Source organism: Mustela lutreola, chromosome 5 (genome assembly GCF_030435805.1).
Source record: "Mustela lutreola isolate mMusLut2 chromosome 5, mMusLut2.pri, whole genome shotgun sequence".
NCBI classification, from domain to species: Eukaryota; Metazoa; Chordata; class Mammalia; order Carnivora; family Mustelidae; genus Mustela; species Mustela lutreola.
The window spans coordinates 110,865,045-110,892,555 of NC_081294.1; the positions used below are offsets into that span (position 1 = coordinate 110,865,045).

Consider the following 27,511-nt stretch of genomic DNA (forward strand, 5'->3'; position numbering starts at 1 on the left):
TTTGAAAGAAGAAAACAAAATAATTAGAAGAAACTGTTGGGGCACACTCAATTATTAAAAATATGAGAGTCATCTATTCTTGGCAAGGTATTAGAGAAGGAGGCTCTAGAGAGAAAAGGGGACAGGGAGAGGGGTTTAAAACCTGAGAAGCACAAACCTTAAAAAAAGAGCTTGGGATAAACAAGAAGAAATATGCTGGAAATGTTTCAACACAATTAGCTTCAATGAATTATTGTTAGTGTATGCATTCATTTATAATATAACACTTATTTTTATAAATCAAGATTGCCATGGAATACCTTCAGTAGTCAAATAAAGAAAGAAGACAGCATTGGTTATTTATGATCACAGAAAGTAAACTCAGGAAGAACATTTGCTGAGCATGAGAGGGTAGTAAAAACATATGAGTAATCAGAGATTTCATTTAACTTCTAGAAGCCACCAAAACATTAAATACCTAGAAACCAATATAACTTAGAAACGTATTATAAATCTCAAAGGCTTTGGCTTTGTTAGAATAGGTATATAATTTATACTCTTGGTTCATTGGGAATACTGATTTTTGTATATTCATTAACACTCCTGTATTTATTATGAATCCCAGCCTATTTAGAATTTTCCATAATAGGACATGAGGGTGGGGTGCCTGCGTGGCTCAGTCATTAGGCATCTGCCTTCCACTCAGGGTATTATCCAAGGGTCCTGGGATCAAGCCCCCACATCAGGCTTCCTTACTCGTGGGAAGCCTGCTTCTCCCTCTCTCTCTCCCCCTGCTTGGGTTTCCTCTCTTGCTCTCTCTCTCTTTCTGTCAAATAAATAAATAAAAGGAGAAGGAAGTTGGGGGAAATTGGAAGGGGAGGTGAACCATGAGAGACTATGGACCCTGAAAAACAATCTGAGCATTTTGAAGAGGCTGGGGGCGGGGGTGGGAGGTTGGGGTACCAGGTGGTGGGTATTAGAGAGGGCACGCATTGCATGGAGTACTGGGTGTGGTGCAAAAATAATACTGTTATGCTGAAAATAAATAAAAAATAAATTAAAAAAAAACAAAAAAAATAAAATCTTAAAAAAAAAAGTAGGACATGAATGTGAGATTGAGAACAAGAGAAAAAGAAGTAGGGCATGAGTGTGAGTGAGAACAAGAGGGAGGGAAGGAAGGAGACAGGGAGGCAGGGAGCACAGAGCACAACCCCCAGAATTTTTTCCTTTTGACATGATATTCTGAAGAAATGTAATTGGCTTGATATTTATGCACTCATTCATTCATCAGATATTTATTGACTGATTGTCAAATAATCTAAAATTTCTCTACTAGACCATTTGGGTTTGAACTAACATTATTGTTTTTCTGCTGAAAATGGTAAAGCTTTATTAAGAAATTTCTGATCACATAACTGAAATAAAACTATTTCACAACTGCAAAACCATATAGAAAAGAATATTCTCTGTAGCAGTTGGTACGACTGTGGTTTGCTTTAGTGAGAAAAAATGAAAGGGAATGATAGGTGCCCCTTCTGGGTGCAAGTTTAAAGAACTGACATGTGCTTCACATGATGTTTTCCCTCTGCCACAAGACTGGTGGTAGAACTTCATCTCCCATCTAAGTGTCAAAGTGAAGACATGAAGTCAGGGAGCAGGACCACAGATGACACATGCTGGGCATGTTACTTGAGGGAGAAATAAATTTTGGATGTTGTAAACCACTGAGATGTGGGAGAAGTTTATTTGTGCTGCCATATAACTTAGACAAAATTAATATATTCATTCCTATTTTTTTAATTTTTTAAATTTTTTATTTTTTATAAACATATATTTTTATCCCCAGGGGTACAGGTCTGTGAATCACCAGGTTTACACACTTCACAGCACTCACCAAAGCACATACCCTCCCCAATGTCCATAATCCCACCCCCCTTCTCCCAAACCCCCTCCCCCCAGCAACCCTCAGTTTGTTTTGTGAGATTAAGAGTCACTTATGGTTTGTCTCCCTCCCAATCCCATCTTTTTTCATTTATTCTTCTCCTACCCACTTAAGCCCCCATGTTGCTATTTTTAAAAGTTTAACTTCTTTTTAGAGCATAAGAATATTCTAGAAAATTGGTTAATATTATCAAGAAATGGACAACTATTCTGAGACACTTTTTGTGATCCTGATCTTAAAGTCATTTCTAAATGATTGAAAAAGGAATGCCACAACACCTATTCTCTGCGAAATTGCTTCAAGATTGTTGGTCATCTCAAACTGGACAAATAAGCCACCCATTATAAATATTACAAAATGTTCTTTTCATCTTGACAAGGAAATCTGGACGGAGGTAAAGATATTAAAGGAGGAAAACAAAGTGGGATAGGAAAAATGTAAAAATGTGCTTCTCATATGTTGATGACAGCTTACTGCAACAAAATTTGAGATAAAAATATTCTTGTGCATTCCTTTTTCCTATAATCTTATGTAAACTTCATTTGCACTCATTTTTCTGACAAACTTACAAATATGGTCGCAAAGCCCCAACAAACATATATGTGAATGACAGATAAAAGCTGAAATTTAACATAGTTGTCACTTAACAGGACCACCATATGTCTGAACATTCATTATGTAGAAAAAACAAGGAGATTTTGCCTGGGAGACAAATAGATCACATTGTATCCTGAAGGACAACCTTTAAATGAATTTGAAATACTTTTTTGAATGTGCCAAAAGCAGTAACATTTTCAGAAAGGTGGGAGTTTAGTTTGGAACCTACAACAATTTATGAATGATGATAGAAGTAATATATAGAGGGCACAAATTTTGCAGAACCCCAATATTCTGAAAAATCTTGCTCCACTAAACTCAGTTAACTTTTTTGAGAGAACAGTGATAATGGGGGTGATTATGAATAGTTATCACAAATGTAAAATGACCAATATTAAAGAAAACATTTATATATAAATGAAATAGAATTACTAAAAAAATTAATCTACAGAAGTAAAAAGGAGTATTTTTAAGTGAAAAGTAGCATTTTAAAAATTCATACAAGGCTTTCTGCACATTTCATCAAAAGTGCATACCTGCTGAATTAAAGAAATGTATCTACCCTGTAAAAATTATGAGTGAGGCACTTAGCTTTATCTGATATAGTGGATATACAAGGTTCAAAATTGCTGTTTTATGATCAGTCAATTTTGCAACTAATAAGGACAGGAAAAATTATTATTCCTATTGTTACATAAATTGAGAAAGAAAGCTAAATTATGTACTTTTGACATTTTTATGTTTTCCTAGCCTCAATATTTGCATCGGTATCTAAAAATCTATATGAAAACATAATTTTGGGAAAAATATAAAGCTATTTAGGGGTTTGAAGAAATGTTGGGATATACAACAGATCAGATAGCAAGATATCACTTAAAGTTTTTCAGTTATAATACCAATGAACTTGAAGCTATGACTTGAAGGTATTAAGTGGTAAGTGGCCTCTAAAGTTAAAAACCATGGGAAAATGAGTCTTGACAGGGCTATTTAGGGTACTTCCACATGGCAGATCTCTATTTTCAACCTAACTAAAAATATGACCCACAGTTAGTGAGACTCTTACTGCTACCTAACGTGATATCCCCAGTCACATCTTTAAAGAGCATCACTGCATGGATACAGACCCTGACACACTAACTCTATCAAGGTACTACAAAAGAGAAAAATACACATAAACAATTGAGGGAGCAGTAAATTATAAGCCATTTTATTACCAGATTCCCTTAAAGCTAACTTTGACATTGATGGAAAATGAAGGTCAAAGGATGATAGAAGTGTCATATTATTGGTATGAAAATACATTCGTTTCTTGTTTAAATATATTAGATGTCTAACCCTTTCTGCCACATGTCAGAGCATGAAAAGGGAAGATTACAGCTGCCATCTTTGTAGTCCATAATTTATCCTTTTCCTCCAAATGTACCTTTTTGATCATATAATTTATTGAAGAACTGAATAAACCACAAAATATAGATTAAAAATAAAAATTTGTATTGATATTTAGATGGGTATTAAGGAGGGCATGGATTATATGGAGCACTGGGTGTTACATGCAAACAATGAATTATGGAACACTACACCAAAAACTAATGATGTACCATATGGTGACTAGCATAATACAATAAAAATAAATAAATAAATAAATAAGAATAAATACATAAATAAATAAAGTATATATTTGTCATATAAAAAGTATGAAATTTAAAATACATAACTATTATATGTTCTTTATCTTAGTACATTTTGACAAGTAAATTAAATATATTACAGTATTTATAGTATCTAAATCTATATGAATTCAATATCATTAAAAATGTATGTGAATAAATATCAATTTATACTTAGAGAAATTATCTTTATCACTCTTTAAGAACCAATATATTGCCTTATAAACACTTTGTTTTTAAACTCCCAAATGTCAGAGTATAATCTGATTTTTTAAAAAATCTCTTCGAGGGGCGCCTGGGTGGCTCAGTCGGTTAAGCCGCTGCCTTCGGCTCAGGTCATGATCCCAGGGTCCTGGGATCGAGCCCCGCATCGGGCTCTCTGCTCAGCAGGAAGCCTGCTTCCTCCTCTCTCTCTGCCTGCCTCTCTGCCTGCTTGTGATCTCTGTCTGTCAAATAAATAAATAAAATCTTAAAAAAAAAAAAAAATCTCTTCGAATGGTTTTTGTGCTCCTCCAGCCAAACTACCTGAAGATGAAAAGTATCCTTTTCACTAAATTATCCCTTCCATTTTGTAAACACTAAAGGGGAGTGGAGGAGAATAAAGGGTAATGGGTACATTTTCTTTTACTGTTTTTATTAGACGGACACCATCTCCCAAATCTGCCAGATTAGAGGAGCTCTAATACTTGAAATCATCTTGTAGCCTTGCCTCTCCAGACTTTGTTGTTATGTGTTCTCTGGAGAGATAAAAGGCACAACTGTGAAGCATAATTCAGTTAGTGGTAGACTACATTACAAGTATATAAAATGACAATACACAGAATCCCCAAATTATCCCTTATAACCTATTCTCAGACACAGTCATAGCAACAACTATAATTACCTAGAAAGATTCAGTGTATTTAACTGCTCACTCAAGTGGAACTTCCAATTCTGTCCTGGGGGTTGTCATGTAAAAATCCCAGCAGATCCTGTGTTTAAGTGAAATGTTCTATTCTGTGATTTCACACCAGCTAAGGCTCAAATAATGATAGAGATGGACCACTTTTTTTTCCTCCCTGGTGATTTGAAATTATAAGGGCTACTAAATTCTTTTTTCTTAATGGTCCTATTTACCTCCCATATGGGGGGAAAATAAAGCCTAATACAAACCAATCATCAATAGAAAGCACTAAGTTGAAAAAAAAAAAGATGATTTATGAGATGCATTTTGCAAGATATGACAGTAATCATTACTTTAGTTTCTGCTCCACTAATAAATGATTGTAGGGAGTGAGCAGGGCGGGAGAGGGGGAAGGTGCCTGAGGAAAAGAACATTTTTATTTGTAAGTGTAGAAATATGAATTAAATGTAGACTTTTAACTATCCAGGCATGCCATCAACAGATTTCATTAAGAGAATAAAAAACTGTATAGAATGTTCAGAAAAAATGAAACTTGGTCTGAGACTTCTAAAGCAATGAAGAGCAGAAAGGCATTGGGGAATATGTAGGCACATCTAAACAAATATTGACTAAACAAAAGTAATAATACCATATAGGATTAAATATAATGTAAAACTCACATCTGTAATAACTAGTATATAAATCAAAAGGGATTGCAACTGAAATTAAGTTCCTTCTATTTCAGGGGTGAAGCTTAAAGGACAAATGACTTTAGATTTTGAACATTATAAAAGGGGCAAAGCTTAAACGGTAAATTAACATTTACATTCTGAACTTTTAAAACAGATGAACATAAAGGAAGGGGGAAAAGAGAAAAAGAAGAGAGGGAAACAAACCATAAAGAGACTCTAAATGATAGAGAAGAAACTGATGGTAGATGGAGAGAGGGGGGTTGGGGATGGGCTAGATGGGGAATGGGTATTAAAGATCATATTCGTGATGAGCACTGTGTGTTATATGTACTTGATAAATCACTGAATTCTACTCCAGAAACCAATATTGCAATGTACATTTACAAACTAAAACATAATTCTAAAAAAAGAATTCTTAAAAATAAAATAAAAATCAATAAATGAATAGAATATATAACTACCAATGTAGTTGAGGAAAACTATAGCATGTTAAAATTATTCAATGTAAAAGAAGGCAGAAACAGAGAAAACAAATGCACAGAAATGCAGAGTATACAGGAAGTACATAAAAGTAATGATATAAATACATTCAAATATTGTAAAAAAATAAAAATGTCCTAGTTACAAAAAAATTTTGGAAGAATAAAATATACAATTCCAGTGATGTATAGTTTAGCAAAATCTATATTAAAACAGAATAAAAAAAATAAAAGTAAAATGATAGAAAAAGTTATGCCAAAAAAAAAAAAGAAAAAGAAAACTTACCAAAGGAGAGATTTAATACTGATAATATACGCTTTACATTTTTCACTAGAAATAAGGAGGATGCACTTGAATCTGGCCTGTTTTCGCTTGGACCCACTCCTCACTCTCCTTGGCTGTGCCCATTGATACAGGGTTTTGGTCTATATCAGGCTCTGTGTCACCTGATCAAATGGTGGCATTGGCAGGAAGGAAAGAGGTGGACAGGAAGGGAAGTCAGAGTGTTGAAACCCCTCTCTCTGTGTGTCCCCTAATGGCCCTCTTTACCCTGTAGTTGAAGTTTAGGCTGGGCAGATCCACCTTGGCTCCTGGACTCAGTACCTACCTCTCCTGCCTTCTTCCCCACAGTTTAAGTATGATAGAGGCTTCCTTCTGTTGCTAATTCCTAGGCTGTCTCAACACCTCTTGTTGGCCCCTCAACTCTCCCATGGAGGTTAATTCTGGGTTTTATATTCCCTCTGTTTGAACCATTTCTTATGGTTTCTGTTTTCCTAACTGGACTTTGACTTATAGGGATCACCATAGGATGATGCATTTTTTTTTCCCCACCAGAAATGTGTAATGATTCCAATTTGGTGTACACCTAATTCCATAATTTCAAAAGATACAACACAAAATTTAGAGCATTACAAACAGAATTAGGTAAGCACCATCACACCAGATTTTAACACACCCCAAGCAAAGCTTCTTCTCATCTACAACATTCTCCTAAGCTCATTAGTTGTGAATTCTTATTTCTAAGTAAATTGTATATAAGGCATCAGTTGAAAAAGAACTTTTGGGTGCACGATTTTCATTTGTGCTACCCATGCTCATTCTTTTAAGCACATGTGGAACGCCAACTATGTGCTACTACTAGACACCTGGGACTGGGTGTGCGGCACGAGGAAGTCTAATTCAGTGGGAATTCAGTCAATTCACACCGTTATGGGATAGAACAAGTAAAGGTAGAGCTGTGTAAAGTGCCATAGGAGGAAATTGCCTATGAAGGAAATTAAAACTAGGTCTTGAAGAATAAAAGGAATCTGTGAGGGGGGAAAAGTCAAAAGCATATTCATTGATTCCTTTATTTATATATCCGATCTTGCTCCTACATTTAGCATGTTGGCCACAATTTCTGGTGTTGAGTATACATAATTTAAAAACAGAATAGTTACCCTTATGTAGTTCACAGTCCACTGGGAAACCTGAGAAGACTCAGGAAGGACCTGCTAACCAGGCTGCAGAAGGGAAAGCCAAGGAAAGCTTTTGAAAGGAAGGGAGTGAAATATAAGGATTTTAAAAATCAAGAAGAGCATTTATCAGGAGAATGAGAATGGTGGTGCTGGTGAACAAGATGGGAAGGGACAATTTCAAGTGGTGACAAAACACTCCTGCAAAGGAAAACATTTTTTTTTTACTTTCTTGGAAGGAAGGGAAAATCCAGCATACTGAATCCCTATTTCTAAACCAAAGGTTGCCCAATATGAGACTTCTCTCCCTACAACACCAGAGTCACACTATTTTAAACATGGTGATATTCTCAAGAGGGGAGAAGACGATTGCATTTCATATTCAAACTCTGTCTGCAGTACTATCATTCCTCCACTTGAACAAATATTTTTGTATTTTTATTTGCTTAGTATTCCTTAAAGTAAAAGTGAAAGAAAGTAAATTTCCTAAGCCCAGAAACATCAGTTGTTAGTTTAAGGCAACTTTGGCTATTGATGGCTCTAGAAGAAACTGTGAAGCAGAAAAAAAAAAAAAAAAAAAAAAAACCAAACCAAACCAAACCTAAACCAAAAACAACTTTATTTCCTTTAGGTAGAATTTTCTTTCTATTTAATTTTTCTCTCCTCAATTTTCCTGTAGGCCATCAAGTGTTTCTTCAGCTTCTCTACAGTATCTGTGTCACTCTTTGGGAAATGATACAGATTATGCACTAAACCTGACATACCAATTTTTGACAAATGCATATTAAAGCTTTTCCTTGTTTTAACATAAAGAAAGGAGTTTTGTAAAGTTTCTGGCAGTATTTTTGGTTGGTCTGGTGTTCTATAAATCATACCAGGGAAGTAAGAAGGAATAAAGCCCTCTCCTGGTGCAAACTATGTTCCTTTCCCACAAATAATTTTATCCCTTCCTGGAAATCTTAGGGGGGAAAGGACCCCCTTCCAATAAAAGAGCCAAAAAACCTCTTGTCGCAATTTTGTTCTCATTTGCTGTCTCCTTTTTCATTGAATTTTGATGCTATCCTGAATCCCGAATTAAATCAAAATATTGAATCCTGGGTACCCTATAATCTGCATAGAAGTAGACTATAAGTTGCAAAAGGGCCAAGGCATCATTCAAAAGCTGAACAGAGAACCTCACAATTTCTGAAGAATATAAAGTTTTAGAAATCAAGTCTATCCATTAGTACCAGCAAGAATCAATGGCTTAATTTGCCAATAAAGTTATCTACAACTGAGATGAATGTTTGATATTTGCAAAGTTATTTTTTTGGACTTCTCTTATTCTGTTCCATTTTTTATGTTGCTGAACTTATGATTCCTTCTACAATTCACTTAAGATTCAAAAGAAGAAAGAAAGATATTAAGAAGTTACAGGTATATTTACATACACTTTCATAGTTCTCCTAGCATTTAAAATTCCACAGATGCCAGATTACTAGGGAGAAAATCCACTATTACCATAGCAGTAACATTTATTATTAAAAGTAATACCTTTAAACATGGCTTCCAACTCCCAGGCCTGCAAATATTACTCCCTAGAGAGAAATTATCACTCATACCTTTTATGAAGGGCCATATCACTGTGCTACACTGCATTTCCCTTTCACTTCACAAGAAATAACTTCACTGAATCAAATAGTAAGCTTAAAAATTATTTTGTAGTTTTCCCCAGAATCTTGACATTTCAAGTTTTTGAGACTCTTGTGTTTTTTAATCTGACCTTTTCTACTTAAATATCATATTTTTGCATTGCATTTCGATAACTCAATAATGTTTTTAAATGAACATTTTTGTGCTTTCGTCTTCAAAGTATACAGAGCAACATGGCAAGAGCAAGTTTCATTTTTTTAATTTAAATTATTTTCATGGCTTTGAGCAAACTTTAACCTTTAAAACGGCCTGGGTACAATTCTGATTAACATCTCCACTATTTAGCCTGGCGATTTAGTGGAGATGAACTCTTTCCCCTATAGCAGCGATAAGCAAACTCTTTCTTATTTAAGCCAATTGATAAAAAAAGAAAATATTTCCAGGCCATGTGTCCTTTCATTCAATATGGAAATGTTATTATTGATTTCCATGATGCAGAAATAGAGAAACCATCTAAGTGAATGCAGAGAAAAATATAAAAAAGAAAACTGACCTTTTTATTAGACAAAAATATTAATATGTAGGAATATTTGTGATTTTCAGCATAAATGCTTATCCCTCATACTTGTATAGTACTTCAGAGTTTCCAGAGAAGACTCATGTATCTTATATTACCAGGGAAAAAAAGTATGAATTAGGCATTGTTACTTTGAATCAATAGAATCAGAGCTGTGAAGTGTGTTGTCTGTTTCTGCAGGAAAAATTAATTCTGATTACAGTGCTGCAATCACATTTTACATTCTATGACATATGAACTCTCATATACCCTAGTTATTCCACCACCAAAGAATAAGCCTGTTTTCATAAACAAAGAAGATATTTTTAAGGAAGTCTGTGCTGTGCGGCTAGAGAAAGCTGGGTTTCTTCTTGGGTTCTAGTGTCTAGCCACCAGCAAAAGGGCTCTGCTTTGTTCTCTAGGCCCTAAAATCACCTAGTTACTTGCTCCTTTAGCTTGTCATCAGTCTGCCCATAATTCTTCACTCCAAACACAGGAGCAGATTTCTCCCTTAATTCTACAAAACTCCGCTTAGTCCAAGCTGTAACTCTAACCAAACTTCAGTGAAAGCTTGGAGATAGCAGGAAGAAATTACAGCTCAGAAAAGAAAATGTTAGCACCAGACAGGGGCCATAAATTCTCCTGGATACCACAAAGGATAAGACTTTACAGGGTGAGTCTTTCTGGCTCTCTCTTGCCTTATTGTCCATTCTCCTGCTGTCAGATGGCAAGGACCAGTTTATCTCCCTCAATGGTGATGTTTCGAACCCGACTTCTGCCTTCATCTTCTCTAGATTGCTGTGATGATGGAGAGAAATATTATTTTCTACTCTCCTGCTCTTGCCCACCTCCAGTCAAAATCCTAATAAACCAAAGAAACACAAATAATCTACAATAAAGATAAAATTTCAAGCTATTGTGCAGAACAGTGTGCCTTGAATTACTCCATAACAGTTTGTGATTTGGTTTTCCTTTTCCAGAAGGAAAATGTTCATTAATGTTTTTTTATTAATTTAAAAAACAGTTTTTGCTAAAAAAAAAAAAAAAAAAGATTAGAAAATATTGCTGACAGCCTTAAAATATTGTCTTGTGGGGTTTTTTGTTGTTGTTGTTGTTGTTTTTTGGTTTTTGGTTTTTTTCTCCCCTTTGTGGCCAAATCCCTTCCCTTTATTTTGGCTACATTTAAGCAGCCTTTGCACTTATGTGTGGCAGTTAGCCAAAAGACTGGAAGAGTAAAAAAACACCTCTTCTAGACCATACCCACAAAAATCTTTCATACATCTTTACCCACGCTTTTCCTTTTTGCAGCTTCATGCTGAGGAGCATGACAACCTTGGAAGCCAAGTATTAAAGGTGGTAAAGTCACAGACGGCAGGCAGCTCTCTCTTATCACATAGTGAAGGTGGCAAAGACACTGACAACTGTGAGGTGTCTCCATCATCACTTGGAAAAGAATCTCCTATCAGGAGCAATGACACTGGACTATTCAGTAAAAACAATTTTCATGTGTTAAACAGTATCTATTTTTAAAAAATCATATTTCCTTAATTATTGCATCTCTTTTCTATTGAAAAAATCCAATCATTTTCCAAAACTTGCTTCATTGTTTTATGTTCCAGATTCTTTGGCGGAGAACAGGGGCAGAGATGAAAGCAGTTAACGCCTCAGTCCTTTTTGAAGAGGAATCTCCCTTTTCTGGTTGTTGGGAGGTTCTCTTTGCTGGGCTTTAGGAGAACTAGATGAGCTAGGCAGCCCCCAACTACATCAATGCAATGATGCCAATTTACCTACTTTATGCCTGTAATATCTGGCTTGAGGTAAGTACTTACTGCTAATAGGAAACCATGACAGATTACCGATTTTAGTGCCCATGTTTTTTAGCCCCAGTGCGTTCCTCAAGTACTGCCTCCTTCTGCTTCAGAAGATGTTTTCTTTCAGTTTTATTGCTTCTTAGTTTTGAAAATCTGCATTTTACATTAGATCTTGGGCTTTTAGTCAATAGCAACGTGTACCAAAAAAAAAAAAACCCATTCCTATTTCACTGAGATACCATTTTAAAGGAAGAAAAACAATGCATCTTGCCCCAAATTGCATTACCTGAAATTGTAGAATAATCAAAGTATAAAACCCCATTCCTCCATTTCTGGTAAAAGATAAGCATGGCCTGCTTAAGGTACAAAGCTGTTATTAAGTGTTAACTAAAATAACGTAAAAAGAGTCAAGGGGAAGGTAATGACTCGTATTAAGTTTCAGTGCTTTTTGAAATGAACAGTCTTAGCACTGACAAAAAAAGAAAGTAAAACAGAAGAGTGAAGAAGGCACATTGGCAAGGGGTTAGGGATTACACCCAAATGGACAAAATGTGCAAAAATATAGGCTGGACAGACTTAAGAGACATACACCAGTCTGCAAACAACAACAAAATTAAACTCTCTCAATCTTTCATGCTTTTCCTTATTAACCCCAAAGCCTCTCAAAAGAGGTTCTTTTCTAGTTGCTTTATTTTTTTTACTATTTATCTACTTCTTAACTCCTTAATTGATTTAGATTATGTGAAAAGTCACAAATTCTGTGGAACACTGCAGTGGTTAAGAAATGGTCTTCATGGTCCAACAGATCTGTCTTTGAATCCAAACCCTGCTACTTAACAAGTGAGTAAAAATGTTACTTAATCCCACTTAGCTGTTGTTCTTCACAAGCAAAATATGTATGACAGTATTTAACTCATATAATTAATATGATAATAAATGCATTGAAAGAAAGCAAATTACTTACAACAATTGTTGGTATGGTTAAATAATAAATGGCACTGTTATTCAGGGAGTGCAATGTCTGTCTTTTTTCCTCTTGACTTCTCAGAAACATGAGACTGCCCTGTTTTTGGACATCATCGGTCTCTATCTCCTTCTGATTGGGAAACACTGGTCTAAGCAATAGGAAATACACTCTTTATTGTGACATTCACTATTTCCCTTGAGCCATACTTAGCTGTATTTTTTTCAATATTATTTCCAAAAAACACTCTTTATGAAGTTTCACTCCAGTCCAACCAAATTTATTTGATTCTCCAGATACATGTCTCAAATTCTAGACTTTTTCATTTCTTCATTATAGTTCTTTTGCTTGAAACTACTTTCTAAGCTATCACTGCCATATTTTCCATAACCTGAGGGCAATTCCAATATTTTTTTAGAAGCCCAAATTTAATTCTACTCTAGAATAATACTGTGCTTTATTTAACACAATAATAAGTGACTGGATCATTACAAAAATTGCTCCTTTTTTTTTTTTTCACTTAATGAAAATTGCCGTAACTTCTTGCCCATTAACATTTTTATTTGGGGATTATGAATATGCTTGGACTAGGACAACGTGATTTGCATTTTGTCTAAGCAACAAATATCAGAATCCCGATATGGACTGTTGTTTTTCAACAGAGGTGAGACAAATTAATCCAGCAAGTGACATTTCCTATGACATGTTTTATGCCTAGCTTGACACTGGTAATTGAAACAGAAGGTAGAGTGGTTTTAAACCTTCCTGATAAGATATCACTTTACTCTGGTTTGTCAATTTTTGCTTCTCTTCCAGTTTCCACACAGTTCATGGCTCAGATAAGAAACCAAAGTTTATTTGGAAAAATAGTGTGGATTAGTTAAGGTAGCAGAAGTGACAGAACAAAGATAGAATGGCGGAAGCTGCAATTTTTAGGGACACTTTTAATGTTTTCCTTTTCAATTTACGAACATTGTGCACATTTCCCAAAGACAAGGACAAGTTGTTTAATGTGCCTTCATGTTTTATAAAGATTGCTATGAAATTATCAAATACCTGTTAATAAACCTTTTCAAAATACAACTTGCCAATATATACATGATCTCCAACACAGGCATTTGCTAGAATATTAATATGAATTTATAACCAGTATCTCTATTTCCTAGAATATTTCAGGTTAAATATTATTCATTTCCACAGAAATATCTTATTAACTTTTTTTTTTCATTTTTACTCTTTCCACACATTTGTTTTATCTAAATGAGCATTGTGTGTGTGAGGGAATGAGATAAATTCTCATGAGGGCTTATGTAAGTTCAGGTCTTCTGAGAAGCAGATTTCAACATGGAAAAAAAAAAGAAAACACTCAAAAAAGATTTATTAGGGAAGATACCTGCAGGAGTGAATTAAAAGGGCAAGGAGTGGGATGGTGCTGGGACAGCTATCCCCACTGCAAGTAGCACTGATCCTGGACAAAGAGAGGGAAGGAAAGAAATTTGTGGGGGGAGTCTTAGACTATAATACAGGTATAGCACGTTCTGTAAGGCTACTGGGGAGTCTTCAAGGCAACACTGTCCATTAGAAGAGTCCTGTACCTCCCAGAAATGAGCTGGCTTACTGTGTCCATGGTATGTTTAGTCATTATCATGAGGAGAGTGTCTCAGATCAAAGATAGAGACGGATGAAGCCCAACAGCCTGGGCTTCAGTCAGTTACGCTCTTTGATGTCAGAGATCTGAGGGAACACTTTTATGGCAGCCCCAGAACTCAAATTCAAAACCCTCAATTAAAGAAGAAAATAGGAAATTATATACAGAATTGCTCTTAATTAATTGAGGATTTTTACCTGGAAGCACTGTCTAATTATTTGGACCTTGTTATTTGTGATGTTTATACTTTTACAGTTGTTTATTAGAACATCCCATTAGTTTTTCCACAGCGGGGATAAAACAGTAAAGCACTTAAAATGAATGGATTCTTTATGCCTATCTTTAAGGCAACCAAAGAAAGGCTTGGGCCATCATCATCACAAAGCACAGCAACTTCTAGAAGAAGCAATTCAAAGGATAGAATGAAGGTGTCTCCTTTAAAAAAGTAATGATACAAGTTTAGCCCTTAAATTCCATTACAATGAAAAGGGGATAAGAGCAGCCTATGTAAATTTAACTCTTTCAGATATCTCATACAAATGGAATCACACAGTATTTGTCTTTTGCATCTGTTATTTCACTTAGCATAATATCTTCAAGACTCACTGCCAGGGGTTAGTTAGAGAATTATTGTTTGGTGAATACATAGTTTCAGTTTGGAATGATGGAGAAGTTCTGGAGATGGATAGTAGTGATGGATAGACAAGAATGTGAATGCACTGTACACTTAAAATAGTTAAATAGTAAGTGTAATATTGTGTACATTCTACCACAATAAAAATAAATAATTAAAAATACATCCTTACCACTATACATCTATCAAAACAGCCCAAATCTAGAACACTGACAATAACAAATGCCGGCAAGGATGTAGAACAATACAAATTCATTCATTGTTGGTGGAAAGCAAAATGGTACATTTTGGAAGACCTTTGGCAGGTTTCTCACAAAACAAAACATACTCTTACCATATAACCCAACAATCACTTTCCTATTTACCCAAAGCAGCTGAAAACCAATGTTTACACAAAAACCTAAAAACGAATGTTTTAAGCATCTTTATTCATGATTGCCCAGACTTGGAAGAACCAAGATATTCTTTAGTAGATGAGTGGATTAATAAACTGTGGTACATTCAGGCAATGAAATAGTATTCAGCACTAAGAATTGAGCTATCAGCTAAGAAAAAAATAGAGGAAACTTAAATATTCTACATAAAGAAAAAAGTTCTGAAAGTCTACCTACTGTATGATTCCAACAATATGACATTGTGAAAAATGCAAAACTACAGATATAGTTAAAAGATCAGTGGTTGCCAGGGGCTCATTGGTGGAAAGGATAAATAAGCAGATAAATAGGCAATTTTTAAGGGAACTGAAATACTCTGTATGATACCATAGCTATAGATACATATTATACTTTTGTTCAAACTCATAGAATATACAACACTGAGAGTGAACTGTAATGTAAACTATGGATCTGGGGTGACTATAATGTGTCAGTATAGGTGTATCAGATGTAACACATGCATCACTGGTAGGGGATATTGATAAGAGAATATGTGTGAAGAGGGGGTAGATGGGAAATCTCTGTACTATCCCTGCATTCTTTTCTGTGAACACTAACCTGTCCTACAAAGCAAAGACAACTAAAAAAATTTTTTAAAAAGAACAGCCTACATAGTATAAAATACAATGTATATAATACAAAATACAACACATATAGTAAAAAAGTCCAAAAAATGTGTGGCTCTGATAATTCCTAAAAAAAAACATGTTAAAGCTTTCAATTATATATAATGTTAGATTCTTACAAACCATCACCAAAAACACCAGTTGTTCACTGTTAGCAGTCTTAAATTTTACTAGGCAGTGTTTGAAATCTACTCATTTTTAAAAACTGAAAGCTGTCATTTTTGGTTCTAATTTGTAATTTTAAAGTAAAATTTAGTAAGCTAATGACAAATGAATACACTTACATGATTTTTCTATACATTTCCTCTGTTTACCTGAAGAATTTCTAAGGGAAGCTAAGAGATGCTGTTAGTAAGATGTGGCCAATGAGAAAATGGTCATAATGATATTCAGAAGAGACATGATTATATTCTTGCTAAATGTAGTCACAAATTAGGTCAGTGACAAAGAGAAGCTGTTACTCCTACTAGAAGAGAATAAAGGCACTTGCAAGTGCCTCACTTTCTTCTGGGTTCTTCTTACCACAGTGAAGACACCCATAGATACTTGGTACAGTTAGCATTAGAGCTATTCTTCTTCTCCATATTTGCTATTTATGATTGACAACTATCTGAATCACCATATATTTTATGTATTGATGTTTATTTCTGTTTGTAAAGCTATCTCTACCTCCCAGCATTGCCCCGGTACTAACAGTGCAGTGCTGAGCCAGTGGTGATATTTTAAATGCTGTCTGATCAACTGGAATGAACTAACTAACTAACAAACTAACAGTGCAGTGCTGAGCCAGTGGTGATATTTTAAGTGCTGTCTGATCAACTGGTATGAACTAATATTGCAGATAATGATATGAAAAACTATGAGCAACATAAGGAAACTAAAAATCAAGAAAATAAGATTGCCTTATCTTGAAAAGCATGAATATTTTATTCTTCATAATTTTTCTTAGATTACATAGAACTACTAAGTTCCCCCTCTTTTTTTTTTTTTTTTTTTTAAGAGGAAGTTGTTATAATGATGGGAAGACAATGAACAAGGAGGCAAGGACTGGGAGAGGCTTGATTTTGCACTATGGGTTTAACGTTGGGCAAATCTATTGCACTGTGCTCTGTATACATTACACTTACCCAATGGCCCCCAAGATATTCCAGTACTGGGAAGCAGGTCGGAAGCATCTTCTACTTTGATAATATATGCATATAAATCAAGGATGTAGCTGATTGGGAATGAACCTTGAAGGTAAATACTTTATAATTTATATTTGTTAAAGGAATAAAAGAGGTAGTGATATAATCATGAGCTACTACATAGGTCTCCTTTCTGTCCTTCATTAGCAAAACTAGATAATCTTAAGAGGAATTAGTTGGACTTCAAGTGGAAACATTTTAGTTCAATAAATGTCATTTTAATATATATAGTTAATAATCATGAAAATCTACCAAGATTTAGGTAGGTATCAGCATATCCTAATCACTTAATATACATTTTCTGGTTCAATACTTAAAGTACTCTATTTCGTCCATTTTTGGGGTAAGGAGTCTGAAAATAGGAAGTTTCTCCAATGTCTTGCCTAAGATCCTGTTAGTAGGAACAAAATAATTTATCTAGAGGCCATAGCTCAAACACTTGCTTTACTGGCTCCCTTGTTGCTACTGAGCAAATGACCCCTACAGAGAAGGTCATGGATAAAATTTATTTTATCTCATGGATAAAATTAGGCAAACAATATCTACATAATTGACTTATAAGAAGTTTTTTAAAGGAGATTCCTGAATTTGATAAGAAGCTATATAATTTCAGTTTAAACTTTTAATATTTTAAGTTTTATAATTTTACTCCATTCAGTAACATATTACCACTAAGGACAAAAAAGAAAAAAAAGGGCGGGGGGTTAAATTAGAAGTACACATTTGTTTTATCAATGCTATTACTGCTGCTGGGGAACCTGGAGAGCTCAGTGGGTTAGATGTCTGATTTTTTTTTTAAATTTTATTTGTTTACTTGACAGAGACAGAGAAATCACAAGCAGTCAGAGAGGCAAGCAGAGAGAGAGGAGGAAGCAGGCTCCCTGCTGAGCAGAGAGCCAATGCGGGGCTTAGTCCCAGGATCCTGAGACCCTGACCTGAGCTGAAGGCACAGGCTTTAACCCACTGAGTCACCCAGGTGCCTCAGATGTCTGACTTTTGTTTCAGCTCAGGTCATGATATCAGGGTCGTGAGATCCAGCCCTGTTGTCAGCTCCTTGCTCAGTGAGGAATCTGCTTGAGATTTTCTCTCCTTCTTCCTCTGCCCCTCCATTCCCTTCCATTGCATGTGCATGCACAAGTGTTCTCTCTCTAAAATAAATAAATAAATAAATAATCAATACTGTTATTGCTTAATCTATGTTATTTAGAAGTGTTAGTCATATTTTTAGAACATGTTGAAGTCTTTGGCTACAGAGCTATTAGAATGGCCAAAATCCAGAAAACTGACAACACCAAAAGCTGACAGGATGTGGAACAATTCTCATTCATTATTGCTGGGAATACAAAATGGTACAGACACTTAGAAGGTTTGATGGTTTCTTATAAAACTAAACATGTTCTTCCCAAATAATCCAGCACTATACTCCTTGGAATTTACCCAAAGGAGTTGGAAACATGTCCACAAAAAATTCCTGCATGCCAACAGTTGCAGCATCTTTATTCATAACTGCCAAAACTTGGAAGCAACAAAGATGTCTTTCAATAGGCAATGGATAAATAAACTGTGGTACATTAGAAAGTGAAATTTTATTTAGCACTAAAAGGAAATGAACTATAAAGCCATGCGAAGACATGGAGGAAACTTAGATGTACATAACTAAGTGAAAAAGCCAACCTAAAAAGGCTACCTACTGTATGATTCCAACTATATGGCATTCTTAGAAAAGCAAAACTATGTGAACAGTAACAAGATCAGTGGCTTAGAGAGATTGGAGTGGGAAGGATGAATAGGTGGAGCATACAGGATTTTCAGGGCAGTGAAAATACTCTGTATGATACTACAATGACAGATACATGTCATTATACATTCATCTGGACCTATAGAATGTAAAATCCCAGGACAGAACCCTAAGGTAAATCTGCACTTCAAGTGATTATGATGGGTCATTGTTGGTTCGTCATTCGTTATAAATGTACCTCTCTAACAAGAATTGTTGATAATTAGGAAAAATATTCACATGCAGGGGCAGGAGGCATATGGAAAACCTCTGTACCTTCCTTTCAATTTTACTATAAATCTTAAACTATTGTAAAAATACAAGGTTTAAAAAAAAAAAAAAAGCCTTGCTTTCATGTACTACAGAAAAAGAGCTTTTTCTTTTGTCTCCCTTCTGTTTTGCAGAATCTCCATTTATCTCTCAGCTTTCTTCTATTTACTACAGGTCCCCTCCCTGTCAGATGCAGTTTCTGACCCTACACCCATCACATTTACACTAGTCTGATTCTTCTTTCCTACCTCGCTATAATGCCAGTTCATCAAAATGTGGATCTGATGAGCTAAGACATGAGCAGAGAAATAGAGAAGAGACATGAGGAAGAAAGAACGGGAAAAAGAAAAAAAAAAAAGAAATACATTAACTATTTTGGAATACTACATCTGCCTGTTACCAACTCAGAGCTTTGAGGTAAAATGAATATGTAAAGGATGAGACTTATATTTTTCCATTTCTTCTCACTGTTAATACAACTCTTCATACATTTTCTCTAATTGCAGCCCTCGATAACCTTGGGCAGCAACAATCAGAATAGCAAAAGAAGAGAGCAGAGGGAAAATCTCTTCCAACCACTGCTCCTTCATTTCCCAGGATCCACATTCTGTTCCCTACCATTCCTTTTAATATTTTTTTCTTTAGATACTTAATCTGTTAAATAGAAATTTATGAACTTGTCTGGGATCCTAATGACCATATTTTTAAATACTAAATATATTTTAATCCTCAAATTATGAGAAGTATTTTAAAATACAACCAGTTTCTGGGCTGAAAACACAATGCAGCTAAATTACACACACACACACACACACACACACACAGAGCTGTATCTTATTTATGTGTTGTAATCTAGTCCGGTATCTTTCATCTAAGGTCCTCTGATCCTGATATTCTGGTAGAAAAATGGAGCATGAATTTGAAGATAAAGAGAAGACACTGGTCTTAAATCTATATTACTTAAAAGACTCATCTACAACTGATAAGAAATCACAATTTGAAAGTTGCTTATGTTTATATCTTCTTGTCTTTTGTTCTATGAAAAAAATGTAGGAAAGTTACAGTGGAAAAGTTACAGAATACACCACAGAAGGATTATGTGGTGAGATTTAATAAGTAGAAATTCTTGCTGGACATGAGAAAATATATCCAAGAGGAAGAACTCATCTCCCACTAAAACAGACCTCCCACCCATTAGAACCGCAACATGGGGACTGCTCTCATTTTAAGAAAGAACCTAGTCATTTGGTTGGGAAATTTTCCACACATTTGGCAAGAAGTAGGAACAGAATACAACTGAAGGCTTGTCCTCAAATAAATTGCTAGTGAATAGTGGATTATTTTGCTGAGTGAAGTTTTTTAAGACTTGATTCTCAGAAAAATAACCCAGGTTAAACAAACCAAAGCAAAAATGTTTTAAAGGATTATATACTATTTGAGCTACAAAGAAATATAACCATCAACTCCTACAGGTAAGAAATTTGACATCCAAAGACATATATTAACTTATCCATGTTTTTTAATTCATTTCTAATTATTACAAATCTGAATCCTAAAATAAAACATAATACATTTGATTTCATAAAAATTAAAAACTCTGAAGCACACAAATACAAAATCATAATAAAAGTCAAAAGATAAATGACAAAAAAAACAAATATTGACAATTTAAAAAAAAAGAATGCTTTTCTTTCTATAGAAAGAGGTTCAAATCAGTTATAGAGAGATGAACAATCCTATGGAAATGAAGCATAGAACATGAACACAGAGGTTCCAGGAAAACAACTATTATAAAAACTATTCATTTATTATTAAATAAATGCAAATAATAAAAATAAAAAGATATGACTCTCCTAATCTATAAAATATGATAGAATATGGAAATGTTTAAATGTTCGATAGCACCCACAGTTAAGGGACTGTGAGGAAATACAATCAGTGGCATACTAGAGAGAGCTTTCCCAACCTGTGAGAGCTGATTTTGTTCATTTTTGCATAACTCTGACATCACTAACATCATGCTTGATATTGACACTGGCTGGAGGACTTTTACCATGGAGTTTGTCAATCACTATCAAGAAAGACAGTTTCTTCTGTTAGTTTGTTTTTAAGCCAGAGAAACAGTTGTTAAGCATTTATCAGCATACCACTATGTATGCTCAAACTTTAAAATGAAAATTTAAATCTTTGAGGAAGACGTAGTCTTAGCCACAGGGGAGCTCTGGATACCTTGCTCCCAGTCCTAACTCATGGCTGTCTGCTCTTGGTGAGGAACAAGTTGGTCAGGAAGCTGTGCCATAGCCATTCCTTTGATAGACCATGGGAAGACACCGGTGGTACCAGAGGCTATGATTCACTGAATAAGAATTACTCTAAACAAATGCAACACAAAATCTGTGGAGAAGGTATATGCTTACTTGATCAGAGGCACAAAGGAAAAGAAACTCAAAGTGAAAGGACTGTTCAGATGCCTACCAAGACTCAGCATCACTGAGAAAAACTTGCAGTGAAGGTTTTAAGACTTGGGATCATTCTCAAAAGAGGATCCACAAACAACTCACTGATTTTCACAGTCCTTCCGAGATTATTAAACAGATTATTTCCATCAGTACTGACCTAGGACTTGAGATTGAAATCTCCAGTGCAAATGCTTAAATCAACCTTTTTAATAAACTGATTATCAACTGTAAATGAATAAAATGAGAATTGATACAACTTCTTCATAAGACTGCTACATATAAATCTATAACCAAAATTTTAATGTGGACAAATTGACTCAGCCATTTCACTTTTGTAAGCTTAACCTTAAAATGTATTTAAAGAGGTATGTAAATACCTGTTTAAAAAAAAAATGATCAAGCTAACATTTAAAACAAAACAAAACAAATGGAAACACTAAATGTCGAGTGACAGAAACTGACAAAAAGTTCTATGGACATCTAAACAAAGGGAAATTTTTTTTTATTAACATATAATGTAATATTAGTCTCAGGGGTACAGGTCTGTGAATCACCAGGCTTATACACTTCACAGCACTCACCATAGTACATACCCTCCCCAGTGTCCATAACCCAACCACCCTCTCCTTACCTCCTTCCCCCACAACCCTCAGTTTGTTTTGTGAGATTAAAAGTCTCTTATGGCTTGTCTCCTTCCTAAACCCATCTTGTTTCATTTTTTTCCTTCCCTACTCCTCAATCCCCCAACTCTGCCTCTCAAATTCTTAATATCAGGGAGATCATATGATAATTGTCTTTCTCTGATTGACTTATTTTGCTCAGTATAATACCCTCTAGTTCCATGCACATCATCACAAATGGCAAGAAATTTCATTTCTTTTGATGGCTGCATAGTATTCCATCGTGTATATATATACACCACATCTTCTTTATCCATTCATCTGTCAATGGACATCTTGGCTGTATCCATAGTTTGGCTATTGTGGACATTGCTGCAATAAACATTCAGGTGCATGTGCCCCTTTGGATCATTACATCTTTAGGGTAAATACCCAGTAGTGCGACTGCTGGGTCGTAGGGTAGCTCCATTTTCAACTTTCTGAGGAAACTCCATGCTGTTTTCCAGAGTGACTTCACCAACCTGCATTCCCACCAATAGTGTAAGAACAAAGGGAAAACTTTGCATTCATTTAAAAAGAATAGGAATTTGAGAGGTAAAAGATGGCAGAAGAGTAGGGGACCCTACTTCAATCAGTCCCCTGAAATGAGCTGGATATCTACCTGACCTCTCTGAACACCCTCAAAGTCAGCCTGAGATGTAAGAAGATGCACCTTGATCTCTACAAACATAGTATCTCAAGTGGTTGGTCTCGAGGTATGAAGCAGGAAGCCATGATTCTATGGGCAGATATTGGAAGATAAACAGAAGGGGGAGGAAGCTGCCATAAGCCCTGGTACTGGGAAGATGAAATAACACAGGAGGGTAAAAGTGTCCTGTGTTGGGGACCTGGCACAGACTGACAGACCCATAGGAGCAGGGAAAGGACTTTAGGGCACCCTCCCAGGCTAAAACCTGAAGCTGCAGGGGCATGCATGGGAACCAGGGCCAGCTAGCGGTTTTAGAAGCACAAAGGGCAGCGAGGTGCCCAAACCTGGAAGTGAGGGCTGGAAGTGCTGCTGTGGGGTACACAACCCAGAATGTTGTGGTTTTTAAAAAAAGCAGCACTGACAGAAATGGAGACAGTGTGGCCTGAAGAGCTTAGTGGAGAGTAGACTGTGATCTCTTTGTCCTGAGACAGAGGTTTGGATATGGTCACTTCTGCTCTGACTCTTGAAAGAGATGTGGAAAGCCACGAGTGAACAAAAGTACCCCCTCCCAAACCAGTTCTCACTGAGCCCAACCCCTTTACACACAAGGCAGGGCAACTCCGCCCAAACAAGGTTGACTGAATAACAGCGTGGCAGGCCCCTCCTCCAGAAGACAGGCTGAAAGAACAAGGGGCTGACAACTGTAAGGTCCCTATAAAACAAGTGCATCTTGCTTGTGGTCAGTAATTTGGACTCTGTACATTCCCTGAACCATCCCTCAACAGAATGATTAAGAGGAGGAACCCCCAACAAAGGAAAGAACCAGAGACTGTGGCCTCTGCTACAGAACTAATGGATACGGATATAACCAAGATGTCAGAAATAGACTTCAGAGTAACAATTATCAAGGCAATATCTAGGCTTCAGAAAAATATTAACGATATAGAATCTCTAAGGGCAGAAATGAGATCTAATAGGGCTAAACTTAAAAATGCTATGAATAAACCTCAGTCTAAACTGGATACTCTGACTGCCAGGGTAGGGGCAGAAGAATGAATTAATGAGCTAGAGGATAAGATGATAGATAAAAAGAAAACAGAGGTAACATGGGAAAAACAAATTAAAACCCAAGGAACCGGGGTGCCTGGGTGGCTCAGTGTGTTAAAGCCTCTGCCTTTGGCTCAGGTCATAATACCAGGGTTCTGGGATCGAGCCCCACATCGGGCTCTCTACTCAGCAAGGGGCCTACTTACTCCTCTCTCTGCCTGCCTCTCTGCCTACTTGTGATCTCTGTCTGTCAAATAAATAAATAAAATCTTAAAACAAAACAAAACAAAACAAAACCAAGGAATCAAACTGAAAGAGATTAGTGACTCAATGAAATGTTCCAATATCAGAATTATTGGGATCCCTGAGGGGATGGAGAGAGAGAGAGAGAAAGAGAAAGAGAGAGAGATCTAGAAGATATATTTGAGCAAATTATAGTTGAGAACTTTCCTAATGTGGGGAAGGAAACAAGCATTTGTTTCCAAGAGGCAGAGGGGACCCCTCCTAAGATCAATGAGAACAGACCAATGCCACGAAATACATTAGTACAATTTGCAAATCTTAGATGCAAGGAAACTGTCTTGAAAGTAGCAAGGGGGAAGAGATTTCTTATCTACAAAGGGAGGAACATCAGAATAATATAAGACCTGTCCAAAGAGATCTGACAAGCCAGAAAGTGCTGGCAAGACAATATCAAGGTACTAAATGAGAAGAACATGCAGCCAAGGATACATTATCCAGCAAGGCTGTCATTCAAAATGGAGGAAAAGATATGGAGCTTCCAAGATCAGCAGAATCTGAAAGAATATGTGACCACCAAGCTGGCCCTGAAAGAAATATTAAGGGAGGGGGGAGGTTTCTATAAAAGGAGAAAGACCCCAAGAGTGATACAGAACAGCAAATTACCAGAGACAATCTATAGAAACAAGGACTTCACAGGCAACATGATGACAATAAGAGAGATCTTTCAATAATCACTTTCAACGTGAACAGCCTAAATACAGCATTGCAGATTGGATAAAAAGACAGGACCCATATATATGTTCTCTACAAGAGACTCATTTTGAACCTAAAGATACATCCAGACTGAAAGTGAAGGGATGGAGAACCGACTTTCATGCCAACATACCTCAAAAGAAATCTGGGGTAGCAATTCTCATATCAGATAAATTAGATTTTAAGCTAAAGATTATAGTTAGAGATACAGAAGGACACTATATCATGCTAAAAGGGTCTATCAAATAAGAGGATCTAACAATTTTAGATATCTATGCTCACAACATGGGAGCAGCCCTACTCCCATGTAGTACCTACTACATAAGGTAACTGTTAACCAAAATAAAGAAACATATTGATAATAATACATTAATAATAGAAGACCTCAACACTTCACTCTCAGCAACAGACAGATCACCAAACAGAAAACCAATAAAGAAACAAGAGCTTTGAATGACACATTGGACCAGACTGACCTCATAGATAAATACAGAACATTTCACCCTAAAACAACAGAAAACTCATTCTTCTTGATGCACATCGAACTTTCTCTAGAATAGATGATATACTGGGTCACAAATCAGGTCTCAACTGATACCAAAAGACTGAGATTATTCTCTGCATAATCTGAGACCACAATACTTTGAAACTAGAATTCAGTCACAAGAAAACATTTGGAAGAAATTCAAACACTTGGAAGCTAAAGACCATTCTGCTTAAGAATGTTTGGGCCAACCAGGAAATTAGAGAAGAATTTAAACAATTCATGGAAAACAATGAGAATGAAACACATTGGTCCAAAACCCCTGGGATACTGCAAAGGTGGTCCTATAGGAGAAAAGCATAGCCATCCAAGTCTCACTCTAAAAAACAGAAAAATCCAGAATACAAAAATTAACTATATACTTAAAGAACTGGAGAAAGAACAGAAAATAAAGCCTAAGTCACACAAGAAAAGGGAAATAAAGATTAGAGAAGAGAACAATGAATTAGAATCCAGAAATACAGTAGAGCGAGCAACAAAACTAGGAGCTGGTTCTTTGAAAGAATTAATAAGATCACTAAACCACTAATCAGACTTATCCAAAAGAAAAGAGAAAAGACCCAAATTAATAAAATTATGATTGAAAGGGGAGAGATCATGACTAACAGAAAGGAAATAGAAATAATTATCAGAAATTATTATCAACAGGTATATGCCAATAAATTAAGCAACCGAGAAGAAATGGATGCATTCCTGGAAACCTATAAACTACCAAGACTGAAACAGGAAGAAATCGACAACATGAATAGACCAATAACCAGTAACAAGACTGAAGCAGTGATCAAAAACCTCCCAAAAAACGAGAGTCCAGGACCTGATGAATTCCCTGGGGAATTGTACAAAACATTCCAAGAAGAAATAATACCTATTCTCCTGAAGCTGTTTCAAAAAATAGAAATGGAGGGGTGCCTGGTTGGCTCAATGGGTTAAAGCCTCTGCCTTTGGCTCAGGTTGTGATCCTGCGGTCCTGGGATCAAGCCCCACATCAGGCTGTTGACTCAGCAGGGAGCCTGCTTCCCTTCCTCTCTCTCTGCCTGCCTCTCTGCCTACTTGTAATCTCTGTCTGTCAAATAAATAAATAAAATCTTTTAAAAAAATAGAAAAGAAAAAAAAAAACTTCCAGACTCTTTCTATGAGGCCAGTATTACCTTGATCCCAAAACGAGGCAAAGACCCCATCAAAAAGGAGAATTACCGGCTAATATATCTGTTGAATATGGATGCCAAAATTCTGAACAAGATCCTAGCTAATAGTATACAACAGTACATTAAAAGGATATCCATCATGATCAGGTAGGATTTATCCCTGGGATGCAAGGGTGGTTCAACATTCACAAATCAAACAGTGTGATAGAACACATTAACAAGAGAAGAGACAAGAGCCATATGGTCCTCTCAATTGATGCAGAAAAGCATTTGACAAAATACAGCATCCTTTCCTGATTAAAACTCTTCAGAGTGTAGAGATAGAGGGAAATATTCCTCAATTTCATAAAAACCACCTATGAAAAGCCCACAGCGAATATCATTCTCAGTGCGGAAAAGCTGAGAGCCTTTGCCTTAAGATCAGGAACATGACAACAATGCCCACTCTCACCATTACTGTTCAACATAGTACTGGAAGTCCTAGCAACAGCACTTAGAAAATAAGAAGAAATAAAATATACTCAAATTGGCAAAGAAGAAAGTAAAACTCTCTCTCTTCACAGATGACATGATACTTTATGTGGAAAACCCAAAAGAATCCACCTCCAAATTACTAGCACTCATACAACATTTCAGTAATGTGGCAGGATAGAAAATTAATGCACAGATATCAGCTGCTTTCCTATACACTAACAATGAAACTATAGAAAGAAAAATTAGGGAATCAATTTCATTTACAATAGCACCAAACACCATAAGATACCTTGGAATAAACCTAA

At 35.8% G+C, this 27,511-nt stretch overlaps 1 pseudogene; it reads left to right on the forward strand.

Annotated features, from left to right (window-relative positions):
* The window catches only part of LOC131831172 (small ribosomal subunit protein uS10-like), a 41,467-nt pseudogene extending 19,579 nt beyond the window's left edge, over positions 1-21,888 (forward strand).
* Positions 21,889-27,511: the final 5,623 nt, after the last annotated feature.